The 22,771-nt window shown below is 38.8% G+C and overlaps 1 pseudogene; it reads right to left on the bottom strand.

Moving 5' to 3' along the window:
- Nucleotides 1–14,304: 14,304 nt before the first annotated feature.
- LOC131833469 (nicotinamide/nicotinic acid mononucleotide adenylyltransferase 3-like) lies at nt 14,305–15,066 on the bottom strand (annotated as a pseudogene).
- Between the last annotated feature and the right edge of the window lie 7,705 nt (nt 15,067–22,771).

Here is a 22,771-nt window from a genome sequence, read left to right as displayed (position 1 = left end):
CCCGCATCGGGCTCTCTGCTCAGCAGGGAGCCTGCTTCCCTCTCTCTCTCTCTCTGCCTGCCTCTCCATCTACTTGTGATTTCTCTCTGTTAAATAAATAAATAAAAATCTTTAAAAAAAAAAAAAATGCGTCCCTTGTAGGCAACATATAGATGAATCTTGTTTTTGTTTTTGTTTTAATCCATTCTGATACCCTATGTTTTTTGATTGGAATATTTAGTCTATTTAAATTCAGATGATTATTGAGATAAATGAACTTAATGCCATTATTACCTGTAAAGTTGGTACTTCTGGTGATGTTCTCTGTTCTTTGTTCTTTCTAGTCTTTGTTGCTTTTGGTCTTTTCCCTTCCTTACTCAAGGAGTTCCCTGTAGTATTTCTTGTCATGCTGGTTTAGTGGTTGTGAACTCATAGTTTTTGCTTGTCTTGGAAACTCTTTATCTCTCCTTCTGTTTGGAATGATAGTCTTGCTGGATAAACTATTATTGGCTGCATATTTTTCCCATTTAGTATGTTGAATAGATCATGCCACTTCTTTCTGACCTGCTAGATTTCTGTGGATAGGCCTGCCGTTAACCTTATGTGTATGCCGGATTCGTTACCAAAATAGTCATATAGGCTCTACCAATTGAGAAATTTTACCTGGAATGAGTTATGAGTACTCTCAAGCATTTAAGTTCTGCATGTTCTATAATAAAATGGGGGTAATAATATCAACTTCATAGATTTGGTTTGAGAATTAAATGAAAAAAATGTGTGTAGAGTGTTTTGGAGAGAGTCTGGGACATAGTAAACACTCATAATCTTAGGACTTTGAAAGGGTACAAACTTAAATAAAAAGAGAAGGGATTTATTATAAGATTGCATGAGAACTCAAGAGACTTAAGACCAGGAACTGCAGTCTGTTCTTGAGAAAGATGGAACCCAGGAACTTGAGAGCTGACAGGATTCAAGGCAACCATCCCCTGAGTTTCAGTCTTTTTCTCTGAAGCTAGAGTCTTCCTTTCATGCATGTACTTCATTTCTTTCTGACTACAGGCTAATTATTTTTAGCTGCCACATGCACAGATTAGAGCATAGAGACACCACTACTTTGAGTCTTCATGTCCTCAGTCCACAAGATCAATTACAGTTGTATAGCATTTTTAAACAGTTACTTAGACACCTATTTTTCAAATTCTTAAAATTTGATTGGGCACAGCTTAGATTAGGTATCTGTTCCTGGTGTACTCTTTTGCCAGAGTGGGACTATCAGATGTATGCAAGGGCCCTGTGTGTCATTTTTTTACACACAAACCAATTCTGACACCAAGTGGGTGTTCAACAATTAAATTCTCTAAGAGTTAGTGCAGACCCTATAAGTTAAGGGTTGGTCTCACGGGACTACTCCAAATTCATATAGCATTCAATAATATGGTACCCAGGCTACCTACTCTTCTGCCAGGTCTACTATCCTGTGACACCCCCCCCCCCCCCCCCCCAGTTTCAATAATATATTAGAATGGCTCCCTTAACTCAGGAAAGTGCTGTTCTCAGTATTACTCTTTCTTATTAAAAAAATAAATGAACAGTCAGATTAAGAGGTACAAAAGGCAAGATCTGGAAGGGACCTGAGAATAAGAACCTCTATCCCAGTGGACTTGGGATGTGTTATCCTTATGGTACATGAATGTGTTCACTGACTTGGTAACACTTCAAAGTTCAGGGGTTTTTATTCACATTTCCTTGTGTGGGCATATTTGATTAAACCAATGGCTATTGGTGTCTGAACTCAATCTCCAGCCTATCTTTGTTTCTAGAAGTCAGAGGGTAGGCCTGGGTGTTCTAACCTTCTAATCATCTGGTTGGCTTTTATGACAATCAGCTCCCATCCTGAAGCTATCTTGGACCTCTTCCACCAGGTATCACCATTACTGTGCAAAAGACACCGATCATTCAGGAAATTCCAAGAGTTTTATGACCTCTGTAACAGGAACTTGGGACAAAAGACCAAGTACTTATTTTTTATTGTACTGCAGGCCCATGATATGAGTGGACTCCAGGAGTTCTCAAAGAGTGGGGTGTAATATGGTTTAAACAAACATTCCCAATAGTATGATTTCCTCATGTCCTTGGTATAACAGTTTCTCCTTGCCTCATCATCCCTTGTCTTATTCAACTCTGGCTGGCATACAAAATACCACAGACTGGGTGGCTTAAGCAATAGGAATTAATTTCTCAGGGTTCTGGACACAGGATAAGTTCCATTATGTGACTTCTTCTCTTGGTTTGTAGGCAGTTGCCATCTTGTCATCTGCTCATATGATTTCACTGTGCTTGTGAGGAGAATGAGAGATAAAAGAAGGAGGGAGAGAGCAAGAAAATACTCTTTGTTGTCTCTTCCTATGAGGACATTATTCCTTTGGGACATTCCTTCCTATGGGACATTATTAGTCCCAGGGTGCCACCCTTATGATTTTATTTAATTTCCTTACAGGCCCTATCTTTAAATAGAGTCACATTAGGGGTTAGGGCTCCAGCATATGAATTTTATAGGAGAACACCATTCAGTCCATAACATTTCTGTTCTTGTTACTAGCCCAAGGGCCCAACACCCTGGTCCTACAGAATTTGCTTTATAAAAGGCCACCAAAGGGGCACTAATCCGAGGGAACTGATTATTAATGGTGAAGTTATAGTTATAAGCAGGAAAGAGATTTGTGAGATAAGGTGGGAAATAGAGCGTTGGGAGGGGAAATGAGCAGGTCGGTTAAATGTAAAATCATGCTTTCTTGCAACTTGTATTTTAACTATTATCAAGGCTATCTTTATCCTTCTGACAAACTTTATAACTAATTTGTTGAACCTGGAATTAGTGTTCATTAAAATTCATTTTAAATTTCTTACTTTAACTCCTTTTTATTTTAACTAACTCTTAGCCACTTTTAGGAACTATTTTTTTTTTTCCTTGAAGAATTCTCTCATTAGAATAGTTTCTGAGTCCAGCCCTTTGAGACGCATCATAGATAGGAAAATGTCACTCTGTATGTTTGGATATTTTTGTGTTGGGCCCATTCCTCCTCTGCCTGCTCACTCCATGGAACTGATTCAAGTGCAGAGCTCCCACTGACTTCAAAGAGCTCTGAGGTAAAGTGAGAAATAGTCTTATAGAAATTTCCCAAAATTATTTTGTATTTATAAAAAAGCATTGGCATTATTTTTAAAAGACGTGAATATTAGTTCTGGAAAATGAATGCATGTTATGATTTCCAGTTAGACAAAGTCAAGAAATTCATCTTTGGTGTGGAGGTGAAGATGGTAGTGGAGTAGGAAAACCCCCATCCCATGAATACTACTAGATAACTATCAGATCATCCTAAATACTACAGAAACTGACCTGGCAACTGACAGAACAAACGCCACAACTGAAGGTAGAGAAGAGGCCACATGAAGAATATAGGAAGTGTGCGGACATGGTTTGGGAGAGAAACAGATCATGACCAATGTGGTAGGGAGGGCTCTGTGGTTGCGGAGAAGGGAAAGAGACAGACTAACATGTGGGGGAGTACATGGGGAAAATGAATCCCCAGAACAATTGGTTTGGAAAATAATAAGGCCCAAATTTTGTGAGTTCTTTCATCCAGTGGGGCTTAAAGCCTGGTGTTCTAAATATTAGCAGTTTGGCTTATGGAAAGCTTGGAGGCATTGGGACTATTCTTGGAAAGAAGGCAGGGAAAACTGACTGTGGGCATATGGCATGGAAATAGCAATTTGAAGAGTGCGTGGGGCACAGAGTGAGGAAGTTATTTACTTATTTAAGAGCCTGTCCCAGAGAGGCAACATTGAGGGAGAGACCCCTCTGGAAACAAAGGAACTGGCAGATACCATTTCCCTCCCCCGCCCTTCAGCATAAGCACAGGGATACTTGGGAAACCAGCGCAGTGCCAGTACTTGCTACCTATCTTGCTTACACCAACCCCCCGACCCACCAACACACACATCTCTCTGTGCTCCCAATGGAACTGCCCTTCCCAGTCATTCTTGCTCCAGTCCCAACATAGCAGCCCCTTCCCAGAAGACCCTGCCCAAACCCCTACTTACAATGCTTCTCCACAACGTGGGAATTTTGCAGGGCCTTGGTTCTGGTAGAGGTGGTAATAGGTCTCATTTCTCAAGCAGACCAGGGCACACCTAGTTAAAACTTGCTACCTTCAGGCCAGGGACCAAACACTGCCCACAAGAGGCAAAGAGGGCTTCTGCCGATGAAACAGGCAAAGAGAACTTTGGCAGATGACTGGCCTGAAGGGTAAAGCAGCCAGGACAGAACAGTAGAGCACATGTAGCACACACTGGAGACACAGTGGGGAACAAGGGACACTATACTGCAAGGCACTATAGGACTTCTACTTCATCATAAGGCCGTTACCCTTAAGAACAAGGGACAGAGCTGACTTTCCCAACACAAAGAAATAAGCACAGAGAGTTAGACAAAATGAGAAGACAGAGAAATTTATCCCAAATGAAAGAAAAGGACAAAGCCACAGCCAGAAATCTAAGCGAAACAGATGCAAGTAACATGCCGGATAGATAATTTAATGATCATAAAGATACTCACTGGACTTGAGAAAAGAGTAGAGCAGAAATAAATACTAAATAAACCAAAAGAATAGAACAGGCCAATGAACCAGGAGCTGGTTCTCTGAAAAAATTAATGAAATTGATAAACCTCTAGTTAGATTTATCAAGTAAAAAAGAGGAGGACTCAAGTAAAATCACAAATGAGAGAGGAATAATAATAAACACTACAGAAATACAATTTTAAGAAAATATTATGAAAAAAGATATGCCAACAAATTGGACAACATAGAATAAATGGCTATGTTCTTAGAAACATAAAGTATCAAAACCGAAATAGGAAGAAATGGAAAATTTGAACAGACTGATAACCAGTAAAGAAATAAAAAACTCCCAACAAACAAAAGTCCTACACTAAATGGTTTTACATGTGAATTGCCCCAAACATTTCAAGAGGAGTTAATACCTATTCTTCTCAAACTATTCCAAAAAACAGAAAAGGAAAGCTTCCAAAATCACTGGAGGCCAACATTACCATGATACCAAACCAGATAAAGATGTAGCAAAAAGGGGACACCTGGGTGGCTCAGTTGGTTGGATGACTGCCTTCAGCTCAGGTCATGATCCCGGAGTCCCAAGATCGAGTCCCACATCGGGCTACCAGCTCCACGGGGAGTCTGCTTCTCTCTCTGACCTTCTCCTCACTCATGCTCTCTCTCACTGTCTCTCTCTCTCAAATAAATAAATAAAATCTTAAAAAAAAAGATATAGCAAAAAGAACTATAGGCCAATATTCCTGATGAACATAGATGCAAAAATCCTCAACAAAATAGTAGCAAACTGAATTCAACAATATATTAAAAAAATCGTTGACAACAATCAGGTGGGATTTATTCCTGGAATGTAAGCATAGTTCAGTATTTGCAAATCAGTCAGCATGATACATCACCTCAATAAGAGAAAGAATGAGAACCATACGATTATTTCAGTAGATGGAGAAAAAACATTTGGCAAAGTAAAATATCTATTTATGCTACAAACCATCAGCAAAATAAGTTTAGAGGGAACAAGCCTGAACATAATAAAGGCCTTACATGAAAAACACACAGCTCACATCATACTCAGTAGTGAAAAACAGAGCTTTCCCTCTAAGTCAGGAACAAGAGAACAATGCACACTCTCACCATTCTTATTCTATATAATACTAGAAGTCCTTGATTCTATATAATACTAGAAGTCCTTGCCACAGCAATCAGACAACAAAAGGAAATAAAAGGTACCCAAATTGGTAAGGAAGAAAACTTTCACTATTTGCAGAAGACATGATAGTGTATATAGAAAATGCTAAAGATTCCACTAAAAAACTACTAGAACTGATAAATGAATTCAGTAAGGTTGCAGGATACAAAATCAATGTATAGAAATCTGTTGTATTTTTATACACCAATAATTATGCAGCAGAAAAATTAAGAAAACAATCCCATTTACAATTGTAGTAATAAGATACCTAGTAATAAACCTAACTAAAGAGGTGAAAGACCTGTATTCTGAAAACTATAAAACACTGATAAAAGAAACTGAAGATCACAGAAAGAAAAGAAACCATTGGTGAAAGAAATTGAAGATGACACAAGGAAATTCCATGATCATGCATTAGAAGAACAAATATTGCGAAAATACCTACACTACCCAAAGCAGTCTATGCGTTCATGCCATCCCTATCAAAATATCAACAGCACTTTTCATAGAACTAAGACAAACAGTCCTAAAACTGGTATGGAGCCACAGAAGACCCTGAATAGCCAAAGCAATCATGAGAAAGAAAAGCAAAGCAAGAGGCATCACAATTCTGGACTTCAACTTATATTACAAAGCTGTAGTAATCAAAATAGTATGGTAGTGGTGCAAAAACAGACACATAGATCAAGAGAACAGACTAGATGATCTAGAAATAAACTTACAATTTAATGGTTAATTACTCTTTGCCAACGAGGCAAGAATATCCAATGGGAAAAAGATAGTCTTTTCAACAGTGTTGGGAAAACTGGACAGCAACATGCAAAAGAATGAAATGGGACCACTTTCTTACACTATACACAAAAATAAATTCAAAATAGATTAAGGATCTAAGTGTGAGACCTGAAATCATAAAAATCCTAGGAGAGAGTACAAGCAGTAATTTCTCTGACATGGGCCATAGAAATTTTTTCTAGATAGTTCCGAAGGCAAGGGAAACACAAGCAAAAATAAACTATTGGGACTGTAGCAAAATTAAAAGCTTCTGCACAATTATGAAAGCAATCAACAAAACTAAAAGACAACCTGTGGAATGGGAGAAGATATTTGCAAATGACATATCTGTTAATAGGTTGGTATCCGAAATCTATAAAGAATTTATAAAGCTCAACACCCTCCAAAACAAATAATCCAGTTAAAAAATCGGCAGAAGACATGAACAGACATTTCTCCAAAGAAGATATACAAATGGCTAACAGACACATGAAAAGATGGTCATCATCACTTATAATCAGGAAAATAAAAACAAAAACCACAATGAGATATCACCTTACACCTTTCAGAATGGCTAAAATTAAACAACACAAGGAACAACAGTGTTGGTGAGGATATAGAAAAAAAAGGAACCCTCTTGCACTGTTGATGGGAATGCAAACTGATGCAGCCACTGTGGAAAACAGTTTGATGGTTCCTCAAAATGTTAAAAATATAACTACTCTATGACCCAGCAATTCCACTACTCGGTATTTACCCAAAGAATAAGAAAACACTATTTCAAAGGATACACTTAACCCCATGTTTATGTCAACATTATTTGAAATAGCTGAGAAGATATGGAAGCAGCCTAAGTGTCCAACAATCGATGAGCAGATAAAAAAGTGATGTATATATATGGTGGAATATTATTCAACCATAAAAAAGAATGAAATCTTGCCATTTGCAACAAGTGGATGGAGCTAGAGAGTATAATGCTAAATGAAGTAATTCAGTCAGAGAAAGACAAATACAATATGATTTCACTCATTTGTGGAATTTAAGGAACAAAACAAGGGAGCAAAGGGAAAAGAGAGAGAGAGAGAGAGACCAGGAAATAGTGTCTTAACTCTAGAGAACAAATTGATGTTTACCAGAGGGGAGGTGGGTGGTGGGATGGGTGAAATAGGTGATGGGGAATTAGGAGTGAACTTGTGTGATGTATGAAACTATTGAATCACTGTATTGTACACTTGAAACAAATATAACACTGTATGTTAACTAACTGGAATTAAAAGCTTGAAGAAATTCTCATTTGATAGGAAGAAGGAAGCTCTTGTAAATTCATAATACTTGTTTAATGCATTTATTCTTCTGGGGAGAAGTTTTAGGTTCTGTTATTGTTTCAAAACCATAAATATGGAATTCGTTAAATCAAATCTCTATAGATGTCAAATACCAACCATACCTTCATAAAATGAATATAAAGATTATAAATTATTTTGAGAGAGATATACAGTGCATTTAAAGTAGATGTTTTTTGAAGTCAGGTAAACTTTTCAAATTTCTCAGGAACAACTGCGTTAAATTTTAAGTAGGATCTGGACAGGTTTGTATTTGTAATGTTGTTGTAATGTTGTTTACAGATTGGAGAATATCACTCATCTGTATGAGACTTACTCAGAGACCTCGAGAAGAAAGGAAATATTGTCAGGATAGAAGGGTACATTCAAACTGGAGCTGGAAATAGGGTCAGCAAGTATATGGGGATTGACTTTTTTTTGCAGTCTCTTCCTTATTGACTTCAGAAACCTCTCTAGTGATATTTTGTGTGTGTGTTTTCTCCAGTGTACTTTCTCTGTTAACTGGTCAGTTGTAGACACCATACTTGATATGTACAGTTCAGTATTCTTTTATCCTATTTTCCAGCATTCTTTCTTTTTTCCCACTGGAGCAGCAACTCTGGCAGAACAGTGCAGGAATGATGGGTGTCCTGGATGTGCCTCTCAATGCAGAGACAAATACAGTAGGTGAGATTAAAAGTAGAAATGAGGAGAAAAGGCCAAGATTCCAACCTATAGAAAGAATGCCATGAGCATAATTGAAAAAACCCCCATAACACAAAAAAAGAAATGGGGTTCTTTGATTAGGAAGTAGATAGATATCTTTCCGTGATCAGAAAGCCCTGTCATTTTTGTCCTGCTCCCAATTTGTCATTCTTTTCATTGTTCATATGCTCATTCATAGTGAATGACCACTGCCACCACCCCAGCTCCACGAAGGAAAGGACCAAGGTGGTTTTATGATGAACTAGTCATTAGTACCTTTCATTTTCATGAACCTATGGCTAGAGGTTCATTGACGAGGTAAATATCTAACCTTGATCTTCTGAATTAGCATGCAGATATTTAGCATTTTCACTGTCAGATTTATAGCTTCCTTGGCATATTAAAAAACAAGTTTTCATTAGGAAGATACATCATCTTTTAAGGGAAGGAATAACTTCTTCTCTAAGTTTAACAGAGAGCATGATCTTTGTGCTTTGTGTCAATCTCCTCAGTAACTCTCCTTACCAGGTATAATATATTCCTGTTGGCAGCTTGATTTAATTGGACTTGTGGTAACTGATTCACTTGAGCACTTTAATTGGGTAATTATTTTATTATAAGAACCACTTTTCAGCTCCTAGAGAGAGAGGAAATTTTCCATTTTTTTTCTCAGGCTAAAACTGCAACCTGAATTCTTTTCTTTTATAGTAAAGTAGAATAATAATGACTAGATATAGAATTAGGTTGAGATTAAGCTGTAGAATGAAGAAAAATATCCTTGACTTATGTATTGATAAGAGACAAGTATGCTTTTGAGAAATGACTATAGAAATAGATTTCCTTAGACTGTGAGTACTGCCCCCACATACTCATCACTTTTGAATGGAGTGATTATTTGTCTTCTGCCTCAGTTTCCTTTCACAAGTATGGATTTCTCTTTCAGACCCCACACCAGAAGATAACTGCTGGAAAAAGAAAATAGAACATAAAGAAGTGCCCTTGACTCTTGATTCTAAACAAATGTCCATGATCCAGGGAATTTTTTTAAAAACAAATTAATTAAATATTGTCTTCTCTGAAAATTTTTTATGAAAATTAGTTATTAACCTCAGAAAGAGACTTTGTATTGATAAAAAGGCTCAGGCCCTGAAAATTTTGCCTGAAATTGAGCATATTAGGATAAAAGCAGTTCTCCAATTCCTGCATACTCGTGAGATTCAACCTTATTATCTTTTGTTGGCTGGCAAGAATGATAGTCAATAATCTAAGGATACTTCAGATCAGACAAACAAATAATTAGAGTTGACACTAGAAAAGCCAACAAGACCCTAATTAATTGATTTGTTAATAGCTATTCTCCATTTACAGACATTAGCCCAAATTGGGTTTTAAGCTGTGACAAGGGCCACAAGATAAACATTTTCTTTCTAAATTCCTGATTTCCTGCCAGCTTTCCAGTCTCACCATCAAATAGTCTTTGCAGGTTTTTGTTCACTGAAAGATTGAGGATAATTCCAAACAGCTTCCCTCCGAAACATAATATTCATATAGTGGCTCTTTGTGAAATGGTTAGTCAGTATAGAAATTATGTTTCGCTCTAGAATTTTTTAGTTTTACCTTTTCAGTGTGAAAGTAGAACAGAAGGAAACATTTTCAATTAACTCCTCATTTAAACAAATGATGTTGCAAGTGAAGCCTTCCCTAGTGGATGATAAGAAAAATGACATTTCTGTTCCAGAAACCCAGGGGCCAGAGAGGGGCTGTGTTTCAATCACCACTGTGCAACAAACCATCCCCAAACCTACTGGTGAAAAATAACAAACATTTTATTATCTGTAACGACTTTATAGGTTGACTAGTCTCAGTGGGCTGTTCTTCATTTCCACATGATATCATCTGGACCGCAGTTCTAGGGGCTGGAATTTCCAAGTTGGTGCATTTACATGACTGGCAGCAGGTGCTGGCCATCTGCAGGGAGCTCAGCAGTTGACAGGAGCACCCCAGCTTTCTCCATGTGAGCTTCTTAAATCCCCTCATTTGCTGCCAGCTTCATGGGATGTGGGTTGTTGTGGTTTTGAAAGAGGCCTGCAGCTGGGAGGGACCAGGAAGCAGTGAGTGGAAGCAGACCAGGAGCACATGTGTTTGGACTCCTGCGCTCTTTACTTGGGTATCAGATATCAGAACCTCTTGAATTGTATGAGCCTGTGGTTTTTGTATTTTAAATTATTCAACAGCTCCTGCAAAGGAAAGATTGTGTATCAGCTATCAGATACTTATCAGAAGTGAAGAGTGGTGATTTGCATGAGTTCTGTCACCGGAAAAGCAAACTTAACATACTTCATTTTCTGCTGTCTCCTGCATTTATTTGCCATATACTGTGCTGTGACCTCGTAGTTGGAAAAGTTACACTTACCAAGCATTTGCCAGTCATGGGAGGGGTTCTCTTTTTCTCTGGTCTCCTCGTTTCCATGTCCAGGGATTTAGAGTAACCCTTTGGCCTCTTATCCTACATACTATTTCTTGTGAGTTTCCTCAGTTATCTCAGTAACATCCTCTGGTCCATGATTTTCAAGGCCCCAAACTCTGGGGATGTGTTGTTTGGGGATTTCTCTCTAGATACAGTGAAGAAATGCTTGCTTTGATTGTATGTATCCTGCAGAGCCAATCCTTCCTTTAGGTGGGCTTTCTTAGGGTTTATTATGGATGGGATGAAGATGAGGAATGAGTCATGAATTATTTGGATTAAGATTGAAAGGCTCATTTTTCAGTGCACCTGCTAATACGGATACTAAAATTATCAGTGTATCACCTTTATTTATCCATTGGTCCTAAATTAGGAGAAAAAAGAAATGGGTGTTACTTATTGATGCCCTAAAACTTCAACAGTGACATTTTCTAACGCCCACTCAGCTGAGGTTGTCTGATTCACTGAGACGGATCTGATTGAACTGAACTCATATCACAGCATAGAGCAGGAAAAACTTTCCTTTTTTAAAAGTGACATTTTCAGAACTCTTAAAAAGAATTCTTTCTTGTATAGGCTGCATACCCTTGCATATTCTTTCTTGTAGAGTACGTACTTTAATGAGACATTTGTTTCTCTTTACTTATCCAGCAAATATTTATTTAGCACCTTCTACATGCCAAGCACTGTCTTAGGTGTTGGAACTATCACTGGGAAGCAAAAACAGATGGAGCCCCTACTCTTCTTGTTGGTATTATACTGGTGGAGACAGGCATGAATCTAAAAATAAATCATAGAAATTGTTTGTGTAAGAATGAGCTGAGACCACTGGTAAGAAGTCCGCAATTCTGTAATATTAATAGACAGCCTCACTTAGATTTTGTCCCCTAAGTTGTTTAATTTTAATTAAAAATAGTTTATTTTTAATTTATTTACTCACTCCTTCATGCTTCCCATCCATTCATCCGTTCACTCACCCATCCATCCAATCCAAACACATATTTATCAAATGTCTGTATATGCCTAGTACTGTGCTAGGGAATGGGTTGTAGAAGGACATAAGAATGAAATCATGGTAATTGACATTACCTGGGTTCCTACACTACTGTGTTTCTCTCTTTGGCCTTTCAGGTGTTGTATTTATTAACTTTCATGTTTGTCTTTTTCATGAGTCTCAGCTCTGTAGTCAGATACTTTGTCCCGTGCATGTTTGGATTTCTGGATGCTCAATATGGTTACTGGCATATAGTATTTAAGAAATACATGTTAAATGAATGAATTTAGTATATCACTGTTATTGAGTAATATCAAATTAAATATCAGATGAATCACCACTGTTATGTGTAGATTAAAATGAGAGTAACCAGTTCGATATTCTGAACTCAGGTACATTAAAATTTTCAACCATGAATTGGGCAATGACAGACCTAAAGGAGTTAGGAGTGCTCCACCAGGGAAGAGTTTTCTTTTTTTTAAATAGAGAAGATGTGGCAGCAGGGCAAAGAAATTATTTGGTTGTATTTTAAGCAGTTGCCTTATTTGGGAAAGTCTAGCTGGCTGTTTGTGTTTGGTTGTTCTTAAGTTTCTCTTCATTGGATTTAAGAGCATTGATTCCCCTCATGTTTTGGTTTCCTTACATAGGTTATCAAGGCATTAGACCCACCCCAATCTAATAGCCTCCTTTTTTTTTTTTTCTTTAAGAGAGAGAGAGAGTGAGAGGGAGAGAGAGAATGAGAGAGAGTGCCCATATATGCCTGAGCATGGGTGCACATGCAAGTGGGGGGTGGCGGGTTGGAGGGAGTGACAGAGGGAGAGGGAGAGAGAGAATCTTAAGCAGTCTCCATGCCCAGCCCAAGCCAGACATGGGGCTCAATCTGACAACCCTGAGATCATGATATGAGTCAAAGTCAAGAGTCCTTCACTCAGCTGACTAGCCACCCAGGCGCCTCTTGTTTTAGAAACCAATAATACTACACTTTGAAGTGGTTGGATTCGGGTGAGACCTCAACAGTTCTGGCCAAGAGCCATCAGTAGTGGTCCCTCTGCCATTGTCCTAATTGGATCCTTCCGCCAAGTACTTGGCCCTTAGAATCTTCCAGGAAGCAAGAGCAATAACACATTGCCCTGAGAAGATGAACAAAATGAGATTAATACAGGGACCCTGTTTCTTGGACACAAGTGCTGTATAACCAAGGATTTAATAATTATAGCAATGTATGACTTGGCGTATCTTTTAAAAAATTTAAAAAGTTTTCTTAAAAATTTTTTATGTTAATTTATTATTTATCTCTTTGCCAATATTCAAACCAGCAGGCAGTCATAAAACATTAAAAAAGAGCCTCTAAAATAGTCAAGGCGTCTGTTTTACCTCAGTTCCTTTTTAGAAACCTGGAAATCAGGCACCCTGGCATTTAAAAAAAGTCAGGTTAAAAATATCTGCCATATCAAAAATATTGTTTGAGGGTCACTTCTTTTTTTTTTTTTTTTTTTTAAAGATTTTATTTATTTATTTGACAGAGAGAAATCACAAGTAGTCGGAGAGGCAGGCAGAGAGAGAGAGAGACGGAAGCAGGCTCCCTGCTGAGCAGAGAGCCCGATGCGGGATTCGATCCCAGGACCCTGAGATCATGACCTGAGCCGAAGGCAGCGGCTTAACCCACTGAGCCACCCAGGCGCCCTGAGGGTCACTTCTTAAAAAGATTTTATTTTTTTTTTTTAAGATTTTATTTTAAATTGTATATACAACTTAGGTAGACAGAAGGTGGTTCTTGAGGGAAGATTCAATGTAAATTGGCAAAGACCTGCTTCCAAATTTTTGACTGCTCAATTAGTATTATTTTGTTGGAACAAGGTGTTGATATAGCCCACTGTTTGGTAATTAGCTTCCTGTCAAATCTCTCCAATCAAGACCAGCATGTGGCACCTGGTCCTAGTTAAAAAACGAATGTGGGCATTTCTGATCTGACCCTCAGAGGCTGTGCCTTGCGCAGAACTGCCTTCAGTGCTGGTGCCAGAGTCACCATTTACTGAATAGGCGGCCTCTGCAGGGAGAGGTTCTGAGAGCTGTGGTCTAGTCCTGGTGACCTCTCATGCCATTTTAACTTCTTTGGTAAATGTCCATTCTTGAGATGTAGGTGCTTTCTTCTCTTCCCAAAAGAAAGTATCTCTTCCTCGGACAGAAGTCCTCTCTGAAATAAACTCATTGCCTAAATAAAAAAAAGAAAGCCTAAGACCTTAACTGCTGTTTCCTCAGGAGGAACTCTGTGGAGGAGTGGCTGGTTCTCTCCAGCTTGTCTTTCTTTCATTTGTCTGGGTGCCCCTGCCTTTCCATGAACTGTCCCTGGTGTAGAAGTTATGGTCCTTGATGTAGGTGATGACAGCATCTGGGAGCAGGTTCCTCACGCTATGCCCCTGGCTCAAGGCCCGCCTGATGTATGCAGAGCTGAGCTCACTCTGCACGGGCTCCCTGGCCAGGTGAATGTTGTGTGGGTACCTGGGCAGGACGGGTGAGCCCGAGAGGTATTCCTTTGCCTTGTGACCTGTCTAGATCACACATGCCACACCAAACTTCTCCACTATCTCCTGGATGTGTGCGTCTTTCCAGAGGTTGGGTTCTGGAAGGTCTTTAGGACATCTGCCCTGTAGAAGGGCTTCAGCTTAGGCCCAGCTGTGGGGGCTGTAGAGTGAGCCCTGCCATGTTCCAGGCCCTCTGTCTGGGGCAGAGATCTAAGCAGTTTTCTGTGACGATGCCTTAGCACCTTCCCTGTCTTCATCCACTGCAACTGCTCACTCACTCTCCCAGGGGTCTCCCTGGATCTGGTCGGACGTCTTTGGGGCCAGCCAGGCCATGGCCACCTGGTGGTGGGCAGCTGTGAGGTCTTTCTTCCTGTAGTTGTTGAGAGGAGAGATGATTCCGCGGATCACCTAGTACATTCCTATTTGATGTAGGTGGTCTCTGGCTGCTTCCAACAAGCGCAGGTGCGTGTTGGTGATGGGACTGAAGGAGCCACAGGCCAGGGATTCAGCTCTTCATCTCATCAGGCACATCCACACCCACGGCAGTGGCTACCCCGCCTGCGCATGGTGGGGCTCTGCAGAGGCTCTCTGTGAGCCTCGGAGACTGCCAGGGACTGGGGTATCCACCACATCAAACGAAGAAGGGCTTCCGGCCTGTGTGCAGCCCTACACCAGAGGACTGGGCGGTTTGGCGCCTGCTCTTGTGACACAAGGCCCTCTGCAGCCTGGGCATCCCTAGATGAGCCTGCCCTGCCCCTGAATTGGCACATCTTAATCCCACACCACACTGTGTCTCTAGATTCTAGAAGAGTTCAGTGAAATAATCAAAAGCGAAGGAATTTGAATTTTTTTCTTAGCTTCAGAAAGAATTTCTATAAATTTCACAGTTGCATTCTCTTAAAGTAAAGGATGTTTTAGAAGAGTGAACAAGGTACTTTACACAGATCTCTCAACTCTCAAAATAGACCTGTGAGATTCAGATGCAAAAAGGAGCCATAATTTCTTCTCTCACAGGTGCAGTACAAATCAAATGATTTCCATTTGTTTTTCTTGTCACTTTAGCCACTTCCATAGCTTTATTATAGCTATGTGTTTCCCTCCTCTTTGCCCTATTAATTCCTTCTAAGATTTCCCACAGTTCTTATCTGAGAAGTGAACTTATAAATTACCTGACAGTAAAGTCAAGGATAAGTAAATCACCACCCAGTCTGATCACAAAATCAAAATGTTTGTGATATGTCAAACCTTTAACAAGTCAATTGCTTCTTTTGAAAATGTGTCTGTTCTCCTTCATGCTGAGAACAACCGAGTCACTCCATGAATTTTGCTCTGATATAAGACCAAAGTCGCAGTGTCTTCAGGCGATAAATTATGTCAAATATCTAGTAAGATGGCTAATGTCTTCTTATTTTTAAGAATCTTATTTCATAGTTTAATTCCCTATAGAACAGAGTTGAAGCTCTGTGTCTTTGGTAACTCACGTAGGTAATGTAAAATTTGTCCTGAAGTTTCCGGGAGTAAAAGTTTAGGCCCTGAAGCCATTTATGCCACCACCAGACATTTTCCTCCTAAGCAGTCTTCATAATTATGCTGTATCTGTGTGTATATCTGTGTGTATATGTGTGTCTGTCTGTTCAAAGAGTTGCTCATCATACCCCAGTTTGTTAATAACTATTGTTTCTGCTTCACTTCAGTTAACCTTGCTCATAACCTTGGACAAACTGGGGAGCATATTAGTCAAACCCAAGTTCTTTTACAAAGCCAAAAGTAGAGATCTTGAAAAAAGATTTCAAAGAAGTGTTTGGACATTAGAGTTGAGCAAGAATGTTCAAATTTGATGAGAGTGATAGTCACTGCAAACAATGGGCTCATTGAGCCTTGGGGAACTCAAGCAAGGCTACCAATTTCCAGATGAAGAATTTAATACTAGAGGAATGTGTTGGCTTATTAAATATAGAAATCCACTTCTGGGAATGGTTGATAATTGGAGCCTTACCAAAAAGGCAGTTTCTCATAGGAAATTTCAAAATGATTAAAGAAAACATTCCCGAGCCTTTCCAAATGGTGTAACTAGTAATCAGATACAACATGAATACTCTTTGTTGAATTGAAAATAAAATGTATTCTTTCTATTAACCCCTATGCTTCCCTCCCCACTTCTCTCTCTCAGTCTCTCTCCTGCGCGCGCATGCACACACACACGCACACACACACACACACACACACACACACAAATACACTATATCTGTACCTGTAGAGTCCACATAATGCTTTCTCAAACTTAGGTATTTTTGTGGATGAGAGTTTCAGAACAAAATGTCCTATCTGGCCACGTAAAGAACTGCAAGATCTTTTAGTCTCAAATTTGTCAGCTTGTCTCATCTTGTTTCCTATCTCAAACAGCTCTTCCCTAGCTTACATATAAGCTCGAAACAGAACCTCAGTATTTCTGGGTTGTCCAACTAATCAATAATCATTTCTTTTTCTTTTAAGATTTATTTGTTTTACAGAGAGAGTATGCACATACATGTGTGGGGGGGTGGACAGAGAGAGAATTTCAAGCAGACTCCCTGCTGAGCACGGAGCCCCACTCCGGGCTGGATCTCACAACCTCGAGATCACGACCTGAACTGAAGCCAAGCACTGGACACTTAACTAACTGTCCCACCCAGGCAACCCTAGTCATTTATTTTTCCTGTGTATGAATATTTCTAAAGAAAGTCAGCTAATTCTCTCAAAGTTTAGGTTCAACTTGACATCTTCATTTTAGCCTTAAACGCAAGGTGAAGGGCCAAAAAGACTTTGGGGAGTGTAGCTGGGAGACAAGCAGTCTTTTAACGCCCTGCGTTTAGAACCTCCATTATCATTTTTCTCATACAATGAATCAGATCATCCTCTTTTCATTAGCCCGCCCTCCCAATGGCTTGGTGTGCTTCAAATGGATTGCTAGCTGCAGATCAGGCATGCTCAAATATCTCATCATTTCCACATAATTCCCCTAATTGAGAAACTTGTACTTTCATTGCATCCTCAAAAAGCAATTTCCTAATGACTTATTAAAATAATGCCATTTGCCAGCCTTTTAAAAAGTCCCACTTTTGCATGGTGTCATGCTATAATTAGTAATACAGCATCAGTGATTAAACTGAATACCAATTTGAGGCATTTGCACCATCTTAACGGAGTTTGGTCACTAATGGGGTATGGCAGTTTGATTGTTCCCTGATATCTGAATGCTGCAGCAATATCTAGATCCTCAGATTACCTTGAAATGTTGATTTCAGACTCTTGAAACCATGGCAACAGTTGGTTCAAATGAATCCCAGAGCTTTAAAAACCAAGGTTTTGTTGTTGAATTTCTTTGCTTTTTTTTTTTAACCCCTTAGTCATAAAACTCATGAGAAAATGGTTATAGCCAGACTTTGTATAAATTGGTATCCGTTCCCCTTTCTATAGAAAAGGGCAGACCACAGATATGATTATCTGTCCACCAGGGAGAGAAGGGAAAACTGATATGGGGGTTCCATGGCTGGTGTTTAAAGGTTACATGATAATATAGTAGCAGAGTAGTAAAGAAAACAGTGTAGTATTAGAATCTACCTAGTTGTTTACGCTTAGAAATCTCCCCTCCCATATCTACCTCGATACCAAAACCCTCAAATTTTACTGACAAAATGTTTTTTTTTCTATTTCTTCCCTCCTCCTCATTCTCTTTACCACTTCCCTAATCTAGGCAATAACTCATTAGCCCAGCTTCCTGCCTCCCATCTGGCACCTTTTACTTTATTTATTATTATTCTTATTATGTTTTTTAATTTAAATTCAAGTTAGGTAATGTATAGTATTGGTTTCAGGAGCAGAATTTAGTAATTCATTACTGATTTATAACATCTGTGCTCATCCCAACACAGTGCCCTCTTTAATACCCATCATCCCGTCACCCACTTAGCCCATCCCCATCCACCTCCCTCTAGTGACCCTTAGTTTGTTCTCTATATATTTAAGAGTCTTCTATGGTTTGCCTCCCTCTCTGTTTTTTTCTTTATTATTTGTTTATTTAATTAACATATAATGCATTATTTATTTTAGGGTTATAGGTCTGTGATTTATCAGTCTTTTTTTAAAATTTTCAATAAACATATAATGTGTTTTTATCCCCAGGTGTACAGGTCTGTGACTTGCCAGGTTTACACATTTCACAGCACTCATAGCACATACCCTCCCCAATGTCCATATGTGATTTATCAGTCTTAACACAATTCATAGCACTCACCATATCACATACCCTCCCCAATTTCCATCACCCAGACACACCATCCCTCCCATGCCCCTCCACTCTAGAATTCCCCTGGGAAGCCATCTGGCCCTGGGCTTTTGTTTGTTGGGAGATTTTTGATTACTGCTTCAATTTCCTTGCTGATTATGGGTCTGTTAAGGTTTTCTATTTATTCCTGGTTCAGTTTTGGTAGTTTATATGTCTCTAGGAATGTAGCCATTTTTTCCAGATTGTCTAATTTGCTGGCATAGAGTTGCTCATAATATGTTCTTATAATTGTTTGTATTTCTTTGGTGTTGGTTGTGATCTCTCCGCTTTCATTCATGATTTTATTAATTGGGGTTCTTTCTCCTTTCTTTTTGATAAGTCTGGCCAGGGGTTTATCAATCTTACTAATTCTTTCAAATAACCAGCTCCTAGTTTTGTTGATTTGTTCTACTGTTCTTTTGGTTTCTATTTCATTGATTTTTGCTATGATCTTCATGATTTCTCTTTTGCTGGATTTAAACGTTCTTTGCTGTTCTTTCTCTAGTTCCTCTAGGTATAGGGTTAGGTTGTATATTTGAGATTATATGTCTTGTTTACTGAGAAAGGCTTGTATTACTATATATTTTCCTCTTAGGAAAGAGCAGGGGCCCAATTGAGCACCATGGATCCTGGTTAATGGTAACCTGGAGCTGAGCACCCACTCTTCAGCTCAGTCTTTGCAGCCGGCTTCCCCACTCTGATACCTGGGAGTTCTGCCACGCTCAGACACCGTCAGTCTTTTTGTGACTCCAAGGTCCTGAGCCCACTCCATCCCAGAGAGTGTTCCACACCCTGCTTAGCCACTGGAATGACATCCCTCAGAGGAGCAGACCTCTGAAAATTCTGATTTTGTGCTCCACCGTTCTATCACTAACCAGTAGCCAGTGTTGGAGTCTTGCTATACCACATGGTCTACCTTCCCAAATACGCCTTGGATTCACTTCTCTACACATCCTACCTTCCAGAAAGTGGTTGCTTTTCTGTTCATAGAATTGTTGCTATTCTTTTCTTCGATCTCCTATTAAGTTCATAGGTGTTCAGAATGGCTTGATAACTATCTAGCTGAATTCCTGGGGCCAGACAAAATTCAGATCTACTCCTCGATCCTCCCTTTCTGTGTTTATCTTATTTTATTTTTCCTTCCCTTCCTCTATGTTCATTTGTTTTGTTTCTTAAATTTCACATGAATGAAATCAAATGGTATTTGTCTTTCTCTGACTGCCTTATTTTGCTTAGCATAATATACTCTAGTTCTTTTTTTTTTTTAAGAATTTATTTATTTGACAGACAGAGATCACAAGTAGGCAGAGAGAGAGAGAGAGAGAGAGAGAGTAGGAAGTAGGCTCCCTGCTGAGCAGAGAGCCTGACGTGGGGCTTGATCCCAGGACTCTGGGATCATGACCCGAGCCGAAAGTAGAGGCTTTAACCCACTGAGCCATCCAGGTGCCCTAAAATACTCTAGTTCTAACCACATTGTTGCAAATGGCAAGATTTCGTCCTTTTTGATGGCTGAGTAATATTCCACCATATATATAGATACACATGCATAAGCCCCCACCCCATCTTCTTTATTCATTCATCAGTCGATAAACATTTAGGGTCTTTCGATATTTTGCCTATTGTGGATAGTGCTGCTATAAACATTGGGGTACATATATCCTTTTGAATCAGCACTTTTGTATCCTTTGGGTAAAGACCTAGTAGTGTAATTTTTGGGTTGGAGGGTAGTTCTAATTTTAACTTTTTGAGGAACCTCCATATTGTTTTTCAGAGTGGCTACACCAGTTTACATTTCCCTCAATAATGCAAAAGGTTTCTCCTTTCTCTGCATCCTCACCAGTATCTGTTGTTTCCTGAGTTGTTAATTTTAGCCATTCTAACAGGTATGAGGTGGCATCTGATTGTGGTTTTGATTTGTATTTCCCTGATAATGAATGAGGTGAGCATCTTTTCATGTGTCTCTTAGCCATTTGTATATATGTCTTCTTCAGAGAAATGTCTGTTCATGTCTTCTGCCCATTTCTTAACTGGATTATTTATTTTTTTAGGTGTTGATTTTGATGAGTTATTTATAGATTCTAGATAGTAGCCCTTTATCTGATTTGTCATTTGAAAATATCGTCTCCCATTCCATTGATTACTTTTTAGTTTTATTGTTTCTTTCACTGTGCAGAAGCCTTTATCTTGATGAAGGAGTTCATTTTTGTTTTTTTCCCCTTCATATTTGCTCCCCCTGCCCCCCACCCCCCGTGTCTAGTAAGAGATTGCTATGGTAGAGGTCAAAGTGGTTGTTGCCTGTTTTCTCCTGACAATTTTGATGGTTTCCTGTCTTATAGGTTTGTCTTTTCATCCATTTGAATTTATTTTTGTGTATGGTATAAAAAAGTGGTCCCATTTCATTCTTTTTCATGTTGCTATCCAGTTTTCCCAACACCATTTGTTGAAGAGATTGTCCTTTCCACGTTGGATATTTTTCCTTGCTTTATTAAAGATTAACTGACCATACAGTTATGAGTCCATCTCTGAATTCTGTATTCTTTTCTATTGATCTATGTGTCTATTTTTGTGTGAGTACCATACTGTCTCAGTGATTATAGTTTTGTAATATAGTTTAAAATCTAGGATTCTGATGCTTTCTACTTTGCTTTTCTCTTTCAACATTACTTTGGTTGTTCAGAATGTTTTCTGATCTGTTAAAAATTTTAGGATTGTTTGTTCTAGCTCTGTGAAAAATGCTAGTGTTATTTTGATCAGCATTGCATTAAATGTATAGATTGCTCAGATAGTGTAGACATTTTAATAATATTTGTTCTTCTAATCCATGAGCATGGAATATTTTTCCATTTCTTTGTGTCTTCTCCAATTTCTTTCATAAATGTTCTATAGTTTCAGCATATAAATCTTTTACCTCTTTGGTTAGGTTTGTTCCTAGGTATCTTATGATTTTAGGTACAATTATAAAAATGATTGATTTCTTGAACTCTCTTTCTGCTGCTTCATTATTGATCATTTCTCTTCATTGATTTTATCAATCTTATTGATTTTATCAATGAGAAATCAAAGAGCTTTCTCTTCATTGATTTTATATTCAACAACTTTGCCTCGTTCATGGATGAGTTCTAGCAAGTTTTTAGTGGCGTCTTTCAGGTTTTCTACATAAAGTATCATGTCAGCTGCGAATAGTGAAAATTTGACTTCTTCCTTGATGATTTGGATGTCGTTTATTTCTTTTTATTGTTTAATTGATGAGGCTAGGACTTCCAGTACAATATTGAACAACAGTGGTGAGAGTGGACCTTCCTGCCTGTCATGTTCCTGACCTTGGGGGAAAAGCTCTCAGTTTTTCCCCATTGAGGATATTATTCACTGTGGATGTTTTGTATATGGCCTTTATGATGTTGAAGTATGTTCCCTCTATCCCTATTTTCTTGAGGGTTTTTAATCAAGAAAGGGTGCTATGTTTTGCCATATGCTTTTTCTGATCTATTAGGAGGATCATATGGTTCTTATCTTTCCCTTTATTTATTTTTATTTATATTTAAAGATTTTATTTATTTTGAGAGAAACAGAGTGTGTACATGCCAATATAGAGAGAGCAGAGGAGGAGGGAGAGGAGGGGGAAAGGAATCCCAAGTAGACTCTGTGCTGATCATGGAGCTCAACATGGGACTTGATCCCAAGATCCTGGTATCATGACTGGAGCTGAAACCAAGAGTAGGATGCTTATTGACTGAGCCACCCAGGTGACCCTATCTTTTATTAATGTGGTATATCACATTGATTGATTTGTAGATATTGAACCACCCCTGCAGCCCAGGAATCAATCCCACTTGATCATAGTAAGTAACCTTTTTAATATACTATTGGATTTAATTAGTATCTTGTTGAGAATTCTTC

This window comes from Mustela lutreola, chromosome 1 (assembly GCF_030435805.1).
Source record: "Mustela lutreola isolate mMusLut2 chromosome 1, mMusLut2.pri, whole genome shotgun sequence".
NCBI lineage: Eukaryota > Metazoa > Chordata > Mammalia > Carnivora > Mustelidae > Mustela > Mustela lutreola.
The sequence above is the reverse complement of the archived record's forward strand: the minus strand, read 5'-3'. Positions and strand labels throughout refer to the sequence as shown.